Consider the following 17002-nt stretch of genomic DNA (forward strand, 5'->3'; position numbering starts at 1 on the left):
ACTTCATTTAAACTAAAAAATAACATCAGAGCGGAAAGTGTCGTCCCTGATTAGCCTGCGCGGACTGCACTGGTTAATCTGTGACGGCACTTTACGCACATGCATTAAAGCCCGTTTTATCAGAGACAGGCTTAATTGAACTAATGGCATAGTAAACATGACCAGTGGGTGAACTGTTTTTTTTTGGTATTCCCGGACATTCGGCACCCCGCAAATGGGTCGGACAGGACATTGGCACCCGATTATATTGCACATGTGTATGGTCGGCAAATTTATGAGGTGCCGATCGTTGGGTAATGCAAAAAAAAACGCATTGAGCCAATTGTCCGGCTGCCGTTGTTCCGGATACCTTTATAGGCTTTATACTTAAGTGTTCTGTGTGTCACACATTTCCACTTTAAATTATGTAAACACGATTAGTGACACATTTGCTTTTAAGCTAAATATGTTCACTTCTGTAACAAGTTTTGAACTTTAGAATCACATTTGCAACTTTTAATAAACTACCTATGCGCGTGAAAACTGAATCTTAACTCGAGCGCTTGTAATCACGCATATCTATCATTCACGAAAGGTCGCTGGATTGATGTCCAATAGCTTTTTGATTCACATTTTATTTTAATAACAGGCAAGTTTAATTTTTCAGCGTTTTTTTCAGTGTAATTTGACTTGTTTTCATAAAAAGTTAATGCTTATGTCAAAGATCAGAAAATGTTCGCTCAGTTCCTGCCATGACAAGTTCGAATTGCCAAAATGCTATAGAAGGAAAACAGTAGAATAAAAGAGACATAGGGTATGGTTAATAATTTGCAAATACGATCGCATCAGTCGAGCGATCGCGTAGCCGAAGCCAGAGGCGTTGTGTTGCTGACTTCCTCTTGAGTTCTGATGCATTCAAGTGGCCGCAAGAATTATGATAATTATTTTCCTAATGAGACCCTCGCTTCTTTCATGATTTTGGTTTATGTATATGACACCTAAATGCTTATTAGATACACAAGATTCGACGCTTGATATGTATGACACGTCGCTATCCCTTTTTTAGCTATGAAAATGCCTAAATTCAGATGTTTAAAAAGATATTACGATGTTATTTGATGCGTTAGTATGATATGGGTGCTCAATAGTGAATACTAAGATAAAGTTTGTATAAAGACACCTCCTGCATCGCAGTAGATTTAGTTTCACTAAAAAAAAAGTGCACGAAAAAACAGTGATGCTACCTGGTTGCAAACGATAGCATCGTAGAAAACTTCGAAATCCGACAATGAAGTTATACAATTTGTGTTTTGCTTGCAATAACGTACTAAATGGCCAAATTATGTGCATCATTCACGATTGGAGCCGAGTCATGCGAAACTGTGCATTGTGTGATATGCGCCAAGCGTAGCCCAAGACAAGCCTGAGCATTCGCGCCGTGTAATCAAGTGCCTTAAAGGGATATGTTCACATATGTTGGCGTGTATTGAAGTCTGTCATTATATGCTTTATATTGATAAATGTAAAAATTGGATCTAAAAAAGCTCTTGTAAAAAAAACACACAAGAATATAATTACAGAAAGAAAAACGAGTAACCCATAACTGGGCTCGAACCACTGATCCCTGGAGTAAAAGTCTAACGCTTAGACCATTCGGCCATCCGTGCTCATACCATGAGTGCTGATTTAATACTTTATATAAACAATCCTCGTAGTGTCACAAAATATAACGACAACAACATGAACTTTTCAAATTATTCAATCGTTTCGCGGTGCAGCGCTTTATAATTTTCAGGTTTTAAAATTATCAAAGAATGCATATAATGGATAATTTAGAGCATGTTAAATGTTCAGAATTACTGTTTCCTTACAAATAGCATCACTACAACACAAACTTTCGAATCTCAAACAATTTTTTCATTTTTTTTCAATTAACCAAAACGTGAAAAGGTCCCTTTAAATCCACGAGAGGTTTCGTGGCCTAGTAAGCGGATAAGGTAGCTCCTTACCAGACTGCTCGGATGCGCAGGCTGGTCTTGAGCTAAACTGGCCGCATACGGTTAAGACCCATTTTCGCATGTCGCTCCTCATATTAACTATGCCGAAGCAAAAGCCCCGATGTTTATTTCAGACAAAGTTTGTAATTTTAATAGTTAAAAACTGTTACGACTACATTGTATCTTCTTTGAAAGCGTTCTATATAATTGTATAGTTAACGGTTAAATTCAAACTCATACAGAACAAATAATTAAGTCATAAAACGCTACAATATAACTGCAATTTGAAATAAAGACTGCAATGAACTAGTTAAAACCACATACTCCTGAACTCAATATTCCAGTCCGCAATAGTATGTATGTGAACAAGAGACAAACACATATCGTTTACATTTTTTACCAGCATGCGGTCGTTTATTGTTAATTGTGAGATTTTGTTAAATATAACATTGCATATTTTTATTGCAAAAGTAACTTATCTAAAGACGAAGTAATTTATGCGATATGCGGTTTTGTTAAGGTCACCATTGCCGCAGAATTTATCTAACTTGTCATGTTAATGTAGGTTTACATAAACGGCGGGTTTTATCAACAAAATATCGACGTATGTACGTCTATAGATGTTTATCACAGCGGTACTAAATATTGACATGGCGTCGAGGTCATATCTAATCGCGGTGACGGGCCCATGGGATTTTCACACATATTTGATACGTGTATATTTTATCTGCGGGTCCAATGCCCTCTGGCGGCTTGGCGTACTCTCTGGTCAGTCTGTTGCGCGAATTTACTTAATAAACGGCGACAGTCCTCCGTGGGGGATATGTTCAACCCCTCATCATATGGTGTCACGGAGTGTATATTGACAGGAGATGAATCGAGTATTTGACCCTTACTGTAGTAAATTCAATCTTATGCAAAAACTATTCATCCGATTTTATTGGTTTATACGTTATCTTGTTGCTTATTAATTCCTCTTTCAAAAAAATATAACTTTTAGTATATTCCCGTTGTTATTAATGGATTTATAGCGAGTTAAACACAAGAAATACACATTTTATGTTTTACCACCGCGCGTTTTAACGTGTTGTGGCTATCGATCTTTTACGATTAGCGTACAGCGTCAGCGAAGTGCCAAGGTTATACATATTGATGTACCCACTCACGTCTTTTGTTAAATTATAGTTTCATTTCTCGGCCGATTTTGACAAATTATATATCATTACAAAGCTTACGTTACGTAGTAAACAGATATATCAATATATATTAAGTTTTTCTTCTGATTTCGACAGCCCGGCGAGTTATAACTTACTTTTGCAAATATCATACCGTTTTGGAGTTTTAGAATCTAGATTTACGGTTGACATGTTCGTACTTAATACCAATTTGTAGCGTTTATATTTGGAGTTCAGTTTTAAAAATTACATCTTGCTTAGGAGAATAGAATTCTGTATACGATAGAAAAAAAAATTGTTTAAAAACGAAAGTAATTAAGGAATGAAGGCGGGAAAATGTAGCGCGCGTTCCTAACGCACTGAACTGATGCTACGGTCTTGGCGATTATGCTTTTGTTTAGAAACCGGCCATTTAATTTCTTTTGCCATCTTATTATATTTTTTAGGGAATATATTGTTGTATTTTGTTCACGAAACATATCAATAAAGCTTATTATAAATGAATCTTAATAAATTAACGATTTCAGCTCTTGTTTATAACACAGAAAGGGTGTAAAATTTATGATGAAACAGCGTATATAGCGGACCCTCTCGATATTATTCGGCTTTGCATGCATACTTATATATACACATGGGTGTCAAAAACATTCATCGTTTGCTGTTTATTATCAACAAGGTAATTATGTATAATTATTTGAAATGTTATTTACCTTAAATTATCAATTTATTAAAGATTCTTGAAAATCACGGTCCGTGTTACGCGGGTCATTTCGTATTTTGACATCAGGGCATCATGTCCAACTATTGAAAATCAGATTTTTTTCACCGGGACGATGACGGCTTGGATTTAGACAGGCAGACAGATAGTTTATTCAGACTTAAACAACAGTACATCGTCTTCAACTCAAATATATAAATTATTTTAAGTCGAATTGTTAGGTGATTACACATATAGCAGTGATGATTCTGAGAATGTTGCCATGTTTTTTATCCGTGTAATCTAGAGTCCATGGTTTGAGCATTTTTATCGCGGTGTTCAATAAAAGATATCTCAATAATCTTGTTTATTGATAGATCTGTGGTTTTATTGCCCCTGTGTTCAGCACAAGCCAATTATCTCGTTATGATCAGATACTGTGCCGACCAATACTAAATAACACTATGGTGTCATACGCCACAGCAGGGACCTATACTTGTATATTGGTCCCTAACCACAGGTGGCAATGTCTGGTCAGTTTACACTTTTTATGATACCTCCATGTCTTCTCGTGGTATTAGTGGTCATTTCTTGGAGTAATGTAACGCCAAATACTCAATTTTGCGTTTATAAGATATGTAGCGTATTGAAAACATTTATAGTCATCTGCCCATACAGATTGCCATAAACTAAATACTGTATAGATGTCAGCCAGCTAAATCACAATAATTATAAGTGCTTAATACCTATACATGTTCATTTTAAACATTTAAAAAATCTAATACTTAACATTTAACGTATTTAGCGGGTACCGGTAAAAAAAACTCCGTCATTTCGTAGTCCTATAAAGAGTGTATGGTAGTGTACGGAACAACATAATTAAAAACAGCATTATCATTTGACCACAACGGGGTTAAATAATCTTTCCGAAAAATACAAATAATACAGAGTTTTAATTTAGAATTCTATATATTTATAACTCTGTTAACTTATAAAGATATTTCAATATACATGCATAGACAGTTGACCGTGATTTTCAAGAATCTTTAAATAATTTTAATTAATTGATAATTTATGGTTAATAACCTTTCATATAATTTTACATAATTACCTTTTTGATAATAAACAACAAACGATGAATGTTTTGACACCCATTATATTTGAAGTATGCAAAGCCGAAACATATCAAGAGGGTCCGCTATACATTTGTATACGCTGTTTCATCATAAAATTAACACCCTTTCTGTGTTATAATCAAGAGATGAAATCGTAAATTTATTAAGCTTCATTAATACTTAGCTTTATGGATATGTCTCTAGAACAAAATATTTCAATATATTTCATAAAAAATATAATAATCATGGCAAAGGAAATTCAATGGCCGGTATCTAAACAAAAGCATAATCGCAAAGACCGTAGCATCAGTTCAGTGCGTTAGGAACGCGCGCTACATTTTCCCGCCTTCATTCCTTAATTACTTTCGTTTTTAAACAATTTTTTTTTTCTATCGTATACAGAATTCTATTCTCCTAAGCAAGATGTAATTTTTAAAACTGAACTCCAAATATAAACGCTACAAATCGGTATAAAGTACGAACATGTCAACCGTAAATCTAGATTCTAAAACTCCAAAACGGTATGTTATTTGCAAAAGTTAAAGTTATAACTCGCCGGGCTGCCGAAATCAGAAGAAAAACTTAATATATATTTATATATCTGAAAACTACGTTACGTAAGCTTTGTAATGATATATAATTTGTCAAAATCGGCCTAGAAATGAAACTATAATTTAACAAAATACGTGAGTGGGTACATCAAATTTATAACCTCGGCGCTTCGATAGAAGATCGATAGTTACGACACGGTCACGTGACTTAGACACAACAAGATATTTGGCGTAACGGTCCCGTTTCATATCCGTGTAATCTAGAGTCCGTGATCGTGTGAAATATTTGTATTCACTTAAGTAACATTGGCGTCATGAAAATATATGAACATGATAATATTGTATACCACGAAAAACGTTTCTAACTTTAATGGACGTATTTAAACATACAACGAAAATTGCCAGTTTTCAACAATTTTGTGTTTTACACTTAAACAATACCAACGACAAGATAGGGACATCAAACAAAGTTAATATAAAATGTTTGAAAATGCTATCGAGGTATAAAACAGTTGCAGAAAACGAAATTTATCAAACTTATTAAGTTCCCTATTATGAATGGATACACGTTCAGCCTCGTTCAGGAATTCTGCGGGTAACGTTACTTCGCGCCCTAATCAGTTTTTGCTTATTGTGTAAAAAGGTCTATAGCTGTAAGGTTATATAATGTTCACAATGATATATCTTTATACCTCTAGACTTTATAATGATAACACCTTGATTTGGTACTTCTCATGATCATGGCAAAGCGAATACCGAATTCTCACTACAGCAGTAGAATTTAAGATTACCAGTGCACTTTTCGTTTCTCTGATGCCTTGAAGGTGAGTTTGTTTGCTGTAAAAGACAACAACAACGTTAACACACGTTTGTGCACTCAAAGAGTGTTGCAAACAATTAAGCAAAGCAACATATTTCCATCTAAACCCTTAAATTCCAATAGGAATTGAGGCTTGAAGAAAGCAGATACACAGAAAGATAGTTTATTCAGATTTATACAATTTTACATTGTCTTCATGCTTAAATACACATACTATTCTCTGTCTCGAAACAAGGCATAACAAGATAACATTCAAGAATAAAATACCAATAAAAACAATCGATGGTAAGAACACCTAGGTTCTATCAACGCGGTACTGAAGTTTAATGAACAGAATTATTAAGTATTGTATTTCTTTTAACAAAAGCTTATTTAATAAATGTACAAACATTATAAATTATTGATTTGTCACATGAAACTAGTAAGTTGTGGAAATTTATATACAGATGGGTTTTTACAAAATGGCTTATATAAGTTTTTCATATCTCAGAGGCATACACATATTAAAATGGTGTTCATCTTCTAAATCAAAGTCATTCCAACACAGAAATAACTTGTATACTTTAAAGCATACGTCAGGAATAACCGCTGCGAAATTTGACGTCGGCAAGAGGTACAAAACACTTGAGCCGCGCACTTGGAAAACGAGGCCTAATGCATGTGTGTAAAGTGTCGTCCCGATTAGCCTATAGGTCCGTTAAGTTATTACCTTACGCCACTTTTAGCCAGAACTGGATTTTCGCTGAAAAAATTACTTCCTGTTAACGAAATCTTTCGTTAATGAGGAGTGTCGTTGCATGTGCTGACTGCACAGGCTTATCAGGGACGACACTTTACGTCCTTGATTAGATTTCGTGAAGTAGTCTTCCTTGAAATGTAAAATGCAATAAATGCAGAAAGTATCGTCCTTGTTATCCTGGTTGGACTGCACAGGCTTATCTAGGACGACACTTTACACACATGCATAAAGACCCGTTTTCAAAGATCGCTGCTGAATTATTTTCATATTTAAATTCCTCCATTTGAAAGCCATATTTACGAGGCACGCGTAAACAGAATATCAATGGCGTTCGATGTTTTGTCTGTCCGCGTGTTTGTTTATTTTGGAATCGATTAAGCCTTGCAAATCTGGATTTCAAATTAAGCGCGTCGCTCTGGTCACTGCATTAGAGGCGCTTGATTCACGCCAATTAAGCGCCTGTTTGAAAACACACAAACCACGCGTCCCTCTAGATGTTTAACGCGGACCGGAAGTATGTGAAGTAAAAAAAGTGAGTGAGACTAATTGTCGTCCATTTTCTGCACGTGCGCACCGGAGAGAATGTTAGCAGCCGACAGTTCGGGATCGAATGCGCATTGTGTTTTGATTTATTATTGAGCAGAACAATCGCGTACTTTGTAAAGTTTATACAATAAGAGGACAATGGTATGACATAAAAAATATCTCTTTAATCAATGAACAACATAACGTCAACGGTGTTCGTTTTCCTGTTACAGTCGAAGAAGTACTTGTTTGTTTGTTACCCATATCATAAATATATATCGGCCTTGCTCTATGAAAAGGGGTTTAATGCATGTCAATAAAATGTCGTTCCAGATAGCCTGTGTAGTCCGCACAGGCTAATCATGGATGCCACTTTCCGCTTCTATGATTTTTTTCTTTAAAATAAAGTATCTTCTTAGCAAAAATCATGTTTAGGCGGAAAGTGTCGTCCCTGATTAGCCTACTGCGGACTTCACTGGCTAATCTTGGACGACGATTTGCGCACGTGCATAAACCACTTTTCCCTAGAGCGCGGCTTTATTTATATATATATAAAGACCTACTCAAATACAAAAGCAAAACGCCAAACACTCGTATACCGGTTGAGGTCACTTACCATCCAGGGCTACCTTAAATAAAAGACATCATTGACCGCCACTAGACCACAATCGAAAAATCAAGCAAGCTTAAACGTATAATTCCTGAAAAGCCCATTTTGGCATATAGAAGACCCATACTGTTACGTGCCAAAAGTACACCAACTTCCGAAGAAGCTGTTCTAGGAGAATCAAAACCATGCGTTGCCAAATATGCAACATGATGTGCCCATCAAATACATTCAAAGCCACATCTGGTGCCATTTCGTCCATTAAAGGTAACCACAACTGTAAAACTGCAAATGCCCCATACCTGATGACGTGCAGTATATGTAAGAAACAATATGTTGCGAAACAAAACTGGCATTGAACAAGCACACTTCAGCGAATCTGGCCACTCGTTTGACAATATCATTTTGTTTTGTATAGAAGCAAAAACACAATGGTCCGACGACCATTATATTATATTAAATATTTATATATATGTTTGTGTATGTGTATATATATATAAAAACGACATATAAAAAATAAAACAACTTCACGCTAAATTATAACTACCATTTTAATCATTTAAATGTTAAATCGATATAATAAACATTGTAAGCGCCATTTTATAACACACAATTTTAATAAGTGTATGTACATAATCATAAAACGAAGAATAAATATGACACAATACTGAATGCAAAACGTTCACTGCAAATTATAATATTTTTCATTATAACATCGATATAATTTATATTACGGGCGTCAGTCTATAACACAATTTTAATATGCATAAATATATAAATAAACAAGGGCTGTTTGTAAAACATGCATGCCCCCCATACGGGCTCTCAGTTGTAGTATCAGCCATTGTGTGAATATGTTTTTTGTCACAGTGACCTTGACCTTTGACCTAGTGACCTGAAAATCAATAGGGGTCATCTTTGAGTCATGATCAATGTACCTATGAAGTTTCATGATCCTAGCCATAAGCGTTCTTGAGTTATCATCGGGAAACCATTTTACTATTTCGGGTCACCGTGACCTTGACCTTTGACCTAGTGACCTCAAAATTAATAGGGGTTATCTGCCAGTCATGATTAATGTACCTATGAAGTTTCATGATCCTAGCCATAAGCGTTCTTGAGTTATCATCCTGAAACCATTTTACTATTTCGGGTCACCGTGACCTTGACCTTTGACCTAGTGACCTGAAAATCAATAGGGATCATCTGCGAGTCATGATCAATGTACCTATGAAGTTTCATGATCCTAGGCCTAAGCATTCTTGAGTTATCATCCGGAAACCATTTTACTATTTCGGGTCACCGTGACCTTGACCTTTGACCTAGTGACCTGAAAATCAATAGGGGTCATCTGCAAGTCATGATCAATCTACCTATCAAGTTTCATGATCCTACGCCTAAGCGTTCTTGAGTTGTCATCCAGAAACCATTTTTTCTATTTCGGGTCACCGTGACCTTGACCTTGTGACCTGAAAATCAATAGGGATCATCTGCGAGTCATGATCAATCTACCTATCAAGTTTCATGATCCTAGGCATAAGCGTTCTTGAGTTATCATCTGGAAACCATTTTACTATTTCGGGTCACCTTGACCTTGACCTTTGACCTAGTGACCTCATAATCAATAGGGGTCATCTGCGAGTCATCGGTCCATACAATAACCGAAAAGCACCGAAAAGCACCGAAAAGCACCGAAAAGCACTCAATTTCTCTCTATATATATGCAATATATCGTTTTTAGTGTATGTTAACGAGTTTAATTAGTAAGAAATGGTTATATGATTGTATGTTTATACTACATTGTGCCCAAAATGGTAAATATCGGCAATTACCGACCGAAAAGCACTTCATGTGGAAACCGAAAAGCACTCAATTTCTCGCTATATATATGAATATTTGCGTTTCTATTGTGTGTAAGCGGATTAAATTAGTTATAAATGGTTATATTTCATGCATATTTATACTACCTTGGGTTTATTATGAGGTATTAAGCCCCAAAATTGGACAAATATCGGCAATATACCGACCGAAAAGCACTTCATGTGAAGACCGAAAAGCACTCAATTTCTCGCTATATATATGAATATTTGCGTTTCTATTGTGTGTAAACGGATTGAATTAGTTATAAATGGTTATATTTCATGCACTTTTATACTACCTTGGGTTTATAACGAGGTATTAATGCCCGAAATTGGATAAATATCGGCAATATACCGACCGAAAAGCACTTCATGTGAAGACCGAAAAGCACTCAATTTCTCGCTATATATATATATAATATTTGCGTTCCTATTATGTGTAAACGGTTTAAATTAGTTATAAATGGTATATTGCATGCATATTTATACTACATTGTGTTTATAACGAGGTATTAATGCCCGAAATTGGATAAATATCGGCAATATACCGACCGAAAAGCACTTCATGTGAAGACCGAAAAGCACTCAATTTCTCGCTATATATGTGAATATTTGCGTTTCTATTGGGTGTAAACGGATTGAATTAGTTATAAATGGTTATATTTCATGCATATTTATACTACCTTGTGTTTATAACGAGGTATTAATGCCCGAAATTGGATAAATATCGGCAATATACCGACCGAAAAGCACTTCATGTGAAGACCGAAAAGCACTCAATTTCTCGCTATATATATAATATTTGCGTTCCTAGTATGTGTAAGCGGTTTAAATTAGTTATAAATGGTATATTGCATGCATATTTATACTACATTGTGTTTATTATGAGGTATTAATGCCCAAAATTGGTTAAATATCGGCAATATACCGACCGAAAAGCACTCCCGCGACAGCAGAGAATCACCGAAAAGCACTTAAGTTCTCTATATATACATGCAAGTTAACTATAAGGGCCGATTTTAATGGATTGAAAAGATGTACATATTTATTTAGTCAAAGTCTGTTCATATTGAAACTTAATTTTAATGTCTGAAGTCATCATTAACAACTTGTGAACGAACGGCCGGTACGCTTCTTTAATCAGCACAAAGCAGTTTGGAAATAGATTTTCGCACCTTCAATTAATTATATTCCAGATAATGATGAGAAGTTGTGTTATGATCGGCGCCTTTCATTCATGTCCGAACAGTGCGGCTCGTGTGAATTAATGTACAGTTTTGTTGATTTACATGTGCTCAATTATTTATTCGATGTACGATGTGAATCTAATCTTAGTTTTAGTGCAGATTCGTTCATACGACACTAAGACACTATTTTATGTTACGGATCTTTTCGGTTTAGAGGACTGAGACATTCATGTTAAAAATCGAATATAATATATATTTTTTATAAAAAACAGGTAGCAAGTTATAAATACATCGGCAATATACCAACCGAAAAGCATTTCATGGTGTTCATGATCTTATACGTATATTGATGTATATGTTTTAAGTGTTTCTAATTGACGTGAAACTCTTGAATAGAAATTGCAGCATGACTTTTAGTTAATGTGCTTTGTATTAATATTAAGGAAATTTTAGTAAATTGTTCTTAAATGTTTTGGCTAAGCACTTGTTTATTTTGATTCTCTGTCTGTCGAAGACTATTTTCTGCAAGCCCGGACATTTTGAGAAATTTCCACGTGTCAGTATTTCTGTGATGTACACGTGCTCACATCCATTTCGTGATATGTCATTCACAATTTCGGTGATTCTTCTCACTATCTCTTTCGGTTGTGATGTAGGGGTAATGTCATTACCGCCGACAGCTACGATGACGATGTCCCCTTTTTCCTTTAAAGGTGCCTTTTCACAGATTTTGGCATTTTTTAACTTATTCATTAAATGCTTTATATCGATAAATGTAAACATTGGATCGAAAAAGCTCCAGTAAAAAATCAAGAATAAAATTAAAAAAAGGAAAAGAACATTGCCCGGACCAGGTTTCGAACCAGTGACCCCTGGAGTCCTGCCAGAGTCCTGAAGTAAAAACGCTTTAGCCTACTGAGCTATTCCGCCGAGTACACTTAGTTGATGTATTTTATACCTTATATAAGCAATCTTCGTAGTTTCACAAAATTTAACGACAAAAACAGAACTCTCCAAATTATTCAATCGTTTCGCGTTGCAACGCTTTATAATTTTTAGGTTTTAAAATCGTCAAAAGATGCATATAATGGCTATATTAGACCATGGTAAATGTTCAGTATTACTGTTTCCTCACAAATATCAGAACTAAAACGAAAATTTACGAATCTGAATCAACTTTTTTCAATTTTGTCAATTTACCAAAGCGTGAAAAGATCCCTTTAACATCTTGCCGTACAGATCTGTGTTCATTCTGTCTGTTCTCAAACCGCCTTGGCCGTACCATTTTACATTATAAGGCACGTGTAGCCCTTTTCTCTCGTCGCAAAAGCAACATAGACGTTTGATGTAACTATCGCCGAACAATACTACTTTAGCCATTGTAGAAAAATATTCTGCCAGTTAGATTGTGTTGTTCTTATTCATATTAGTTGATACTGTTGAGTTAAAGATGTCAGCACAATTCAAGCTGACATAATAATATCAGTTTGTAAGATTTAATTCACACCTCTCGCTTATAAAGTATTCACTCAACGTGCTAGCACAATAGTATCTGTGTTTAATTATGTGTAATTGCATTCGCACCTCTCGCTTAACTCAACGTTCAAAGGCACGGGCACAATCACACTTTATTAGCGCCGTCTTTAAACCCTTTTAATCTCTAAAGAACAGATTAATTTGAACTTAATTAACAAATTTATTGTAACTAATGCAAGCTAGAATTAATATGTGACTACTTGCTATACAATCAGTATCATTCGAAAATGGATCGTATTTAATTGTGGTTCCTTCACATGTTGTTTTATGGTATTTAATCTATCTTATATAAATGTGACTACGTGCTAATTTTTGGAGAAATGAAAGATTCAAATGTGTCTTATATATATTTTATCCATGTATCATGTGTATTCAGTTTTCATGCGAAAATATATCTTATTTCTTAATTTCCACCATCACACTTTATTAGCGCAGCGCCGACTCATTAAATTAATTAATGTATTAAAAAAAAGTGCAACGGTGAGGTGGATCAATTGTTAGTGCACACCACTTCAGCAATAAATGAAAGTTATTTTGGCTGTAAATCCGATATTTCCAATACAGTAGCCATGTTCCTGTGTATTGAGATGATAAGATCACCACAGCAGGTTGCTAATACACAGTGTAGACTGAAATGAAAACAGTTATTTTGGCTGTAAATCCAATTCCAGTACAGTAGCCATGTTCCTGTGTATTGAACTGATAAGATCACCACAGCAGGTTGCTAATACACCGTGTAGACTTCCACTGTTTTATTATAGTAATTGTTATTTACCTGCTTGGGATAAATGGTGTATTCATTCGGGTCTGATGGTGTATTGTAATATATATAATTCTGATAAGAAACAGTAGCACACAACAGGAATTTGGTTGATAAAAATAACTGATGTATTTATTGAAAGTGAAATTTGCCCAGAATAGTTGTATAAAATTTTTCGTCTAGCGGCCAAGTGCATTAATCCCGATCCCTGTTGGGTATTTTACTGTTTAGTAACACCTTAATACCATCATTTTTAAACTGATAACGGAAATAAAGAAATATCTTTTTTTGTTAAGTATACGTGCTTGAATTAATGTTACATCTTTCATTGGAGATACATTGCGGCAGAGTTCTAGTTTGCAGCGTAATCAAGCTCCGTGTAATCGGTATCCTACAATAAATAAGTTTTTAATTATGTGTAATTTAATTCGCAACATTGCTTATCTCAACGTTCAATGGCCCGCGCACGTCACAAAATTTTAAAACATCATTATTGTTAAGTGTACATGCTTGATATATTCATAAAATAGCAGTTTTTTTAAAAACAATCGGACTTTAACCTTTAATTTGATGCAAATGAACAGAAGAACTGATGTATTTATTTAACGTGAATAACATTTTAAACTAAAAATGTTTTGAATTAATGTTAATGCAAAAATAAATCTATAACATTATACCGCTGTTGGGTATTTTACTGTTAGTAACGCTCGATTGGTCATTGTCGGCTCGGGTAAAACTTACATGTACCCCGGGTACTCTTAAGTAACTCATACTCATGTTGATGCAGTTTTTCTTAACAGAAGTTTGTTTAAGATAATCGTTAGCGCGTTTTACGACATCGGATTTTGGGCGGGAAATACAACTGGGGTACAGTCTAATATCGACCGGGTACATGTAGGTAGTACCCGAGCCGACAGTGACCAATCGAGCGTTAGTAAGCCATTAATACATACATTTTTAAAATGTGAACGGAAATAGGGAAATATCGTTTTTTGAGAAGTTTACGCGCTTGATTAAACGTTAGCTGTAGAAATTTAGTCAACTCTTCGGGACACCCTCTTTTTACAGACTTCGGGCCGCATAAACAGTCAAAAAAGAAAAATGCATTGATAAATGCTGCTAAGTCCGAAAGGAAACTATTAGATGCATATAATGTGGGATTACAGCAGACTGATGTTACGTTCCCGTCTTCAGACGCGGACAAGATGGCGATCAATATTCTGCACAAATTTCATCCTGCAATGATAGGGCATTACACACCTATAAAAACAATCGGTGACGGCAACTGTCTGTTTAGATCTATTTCAAAATGTTTGAATGGTAGTGAAGAGCAACATATTTTGTTGAGATTGTTATCTGCTCTTGAACTTATTGAAAACGAAAGTTACTACAAATCTGATCAGTTCCTCGCCGATGACAGAATACTTAAGGCGGAATATTCAAATTTGTTGCATGATGTTATAGGTCTATACACTTGGTCAGTCGTCATTAATACCTCATAATAAACACAAGGTAGTATAAATATGCATGCAATATAACCATTTATAACTAATTTAAACCGTTTACACACAATAGGAACGCAAATATTATATATATAAAGCGAGAAATTGAGTGCTTTTCGGTCTTCACATGAAGTGCTTTTCGGTCGGTATATTGCCGATATTTATAAAATTTCGGGCATTTATACCTCGTTATAAACACAAGGTAGTATAAATATGCATGAAATATAACCAGTTATAACTAATTTAATCCGTTTACACACAATAGAAACGCAAATATTCATATATATAGCGAGAAATTGAGTGCTTTTCGGTCTTGACATGAAGTGCTTTTCGGTCGGTATATTGCCGATATTTATCCAATTTTGGGGCTTAATACCTCATAATAAACACAAGGTAGTATAAATATGCATGAAATATAACCATTTATAACTAATTTAAACCGTTTACACACAATAGAAACGCAAATATTCATATATATAGCGAGAAATTGAGTGCTTTTCGGTCTTCACTTGAAGTGCTTTTCGGTCGGTATATTGCCGATATTTATCCAATTTTTGGGCTTAATACCTCATAATAAACCCAAGGTAGTATAAATATGCATGAAATACATGTATAACCATTTATAACTAATTTAATCCGTTTACACACAATAGAAACGCAAATATTCATATATATAGCGAGAAATTGAGTGCTTTTCGGTTTCCACATGAAGTGCTTTTCGGTCGGTAATTGCCGATATTTACCATTTTGGGCACAATGTAGTATAAACATACAATCATATAACCATTTCTTACTAATTAAACTCGTTAACATACACTAAAAACGATATATTGCATATATATATAGAGAAATTGAGTGCTTTTCGGTGCTTTTCGGTTATTGTATGGACCCGCGAGTCATGATCAATGTACCTATGAAGTTTCATGATCCTAGGCCCAAGCGTTCTTGAGTTATCATCTGACAACCACCTGGTGGACGGACCGACAGACCGACCGACCGACATGAGCAAAGCAATATACCCCCTCTTCTTCGAAGGGGGGCATAAAAAATAAAACGACACATAACTAAAAAAAACAAGACTGAAAGCCAATAAGTTAACCTCTATTGTGCATTCGCACTGGGGAATCGTTAACTCATATCTGTATACACCCCTGAAGAAGAGTGTAGTCGAAAGCGCTAGGGTATAAGATACACATTTTTTACACTGTTTGAACAATTTCTTTCTATATATATATATATATATTGGCAGTTAACATTAAACAAAATGAGCTCACGGTCACGTTTTTACACCAGTTCAATAGGGGAAAGCTATAAAATTGATACGACAATCCTTGCGGTTTTTATTTGTAAAGACAACAAATTGTCACTTAGCAATACTATTCCACGTGTATAACAATGTACTTTATTGAGAATGCAACATTACACTTAGATTGGGAAATACATATCACCAAAATAAACATGTTTAATTATTTACATATATCATAAAACAAAAACAACAGCATTAGTGATATGCGCTTTGTCTTAACAAAACAACCACAATAAAATTACGCACGAATATATAGACAATATTAAACTCGGTAAGCCAAACAATATAAACACGTTAAAATAAATGCAAAAGATGCCCGGTTATAGTTAAGATGCTAGTTTATCTTTTAATATTAAAATCCTCTTAACAAGTATCTTTGAAGATATTTACACAATCAGACATAGGCATTAACAATCATGCAATAATTTAGAAAGACCCTGATCCATATGAGGTACACAAGCAATTAAAACATGCCTACGGATACTTTCCATAGACATGATTACCCTATATTTACTTATTTAAAATGATTATTTGGAGTATACGAACATATAAACACATTATAATTAAAATTGCATTTCATCCGATATGACAAATATAGCACAATTATATTTATACCAAATACTTAAATTTGTATTTGGAAACGTGTT

At 34.8% G+C, this 17002-nt stretch overlaps 1 long non-coding RNA gene across 1 annotated transcript; it reads right to left on the minus strand.

Annotated features, from left to right (window-relative positions):
- Positions 1 to 8759: 8759 nt before the first annotated feature.
- On the minus strand, positions 8760 to 16995 carry LOC127876846 (uncharacterized). Its single transcript, XR_008048104.1, has 3 exons — positions 15939 to 16995; positions 9515 to 9840; positions 8760 to 9369 (listed from the first exon to the last, which is right to left on the minus strand). It is a non-coding gene; the product is annotated as an uncharacterized LOC127876846 (long non-coding RNA).
- Positions 16996 to 17002: the final 7 nt, after the last annotated feature.

This window comes from Dreissena polymorpha, chromosome 1 (genome assembly GCF_020536995.1).
Source record: "Dreissena polymorpha isolate Duluth1 chromosome 1, UMN_Dpol_1.0, whole genome shotgun sequence".
NCBI lineage: Eukaryota > Metazoa > Mollusca > Bivalvia > Myida > Dreissenidae > Dreissena > Dreissena polymorpha.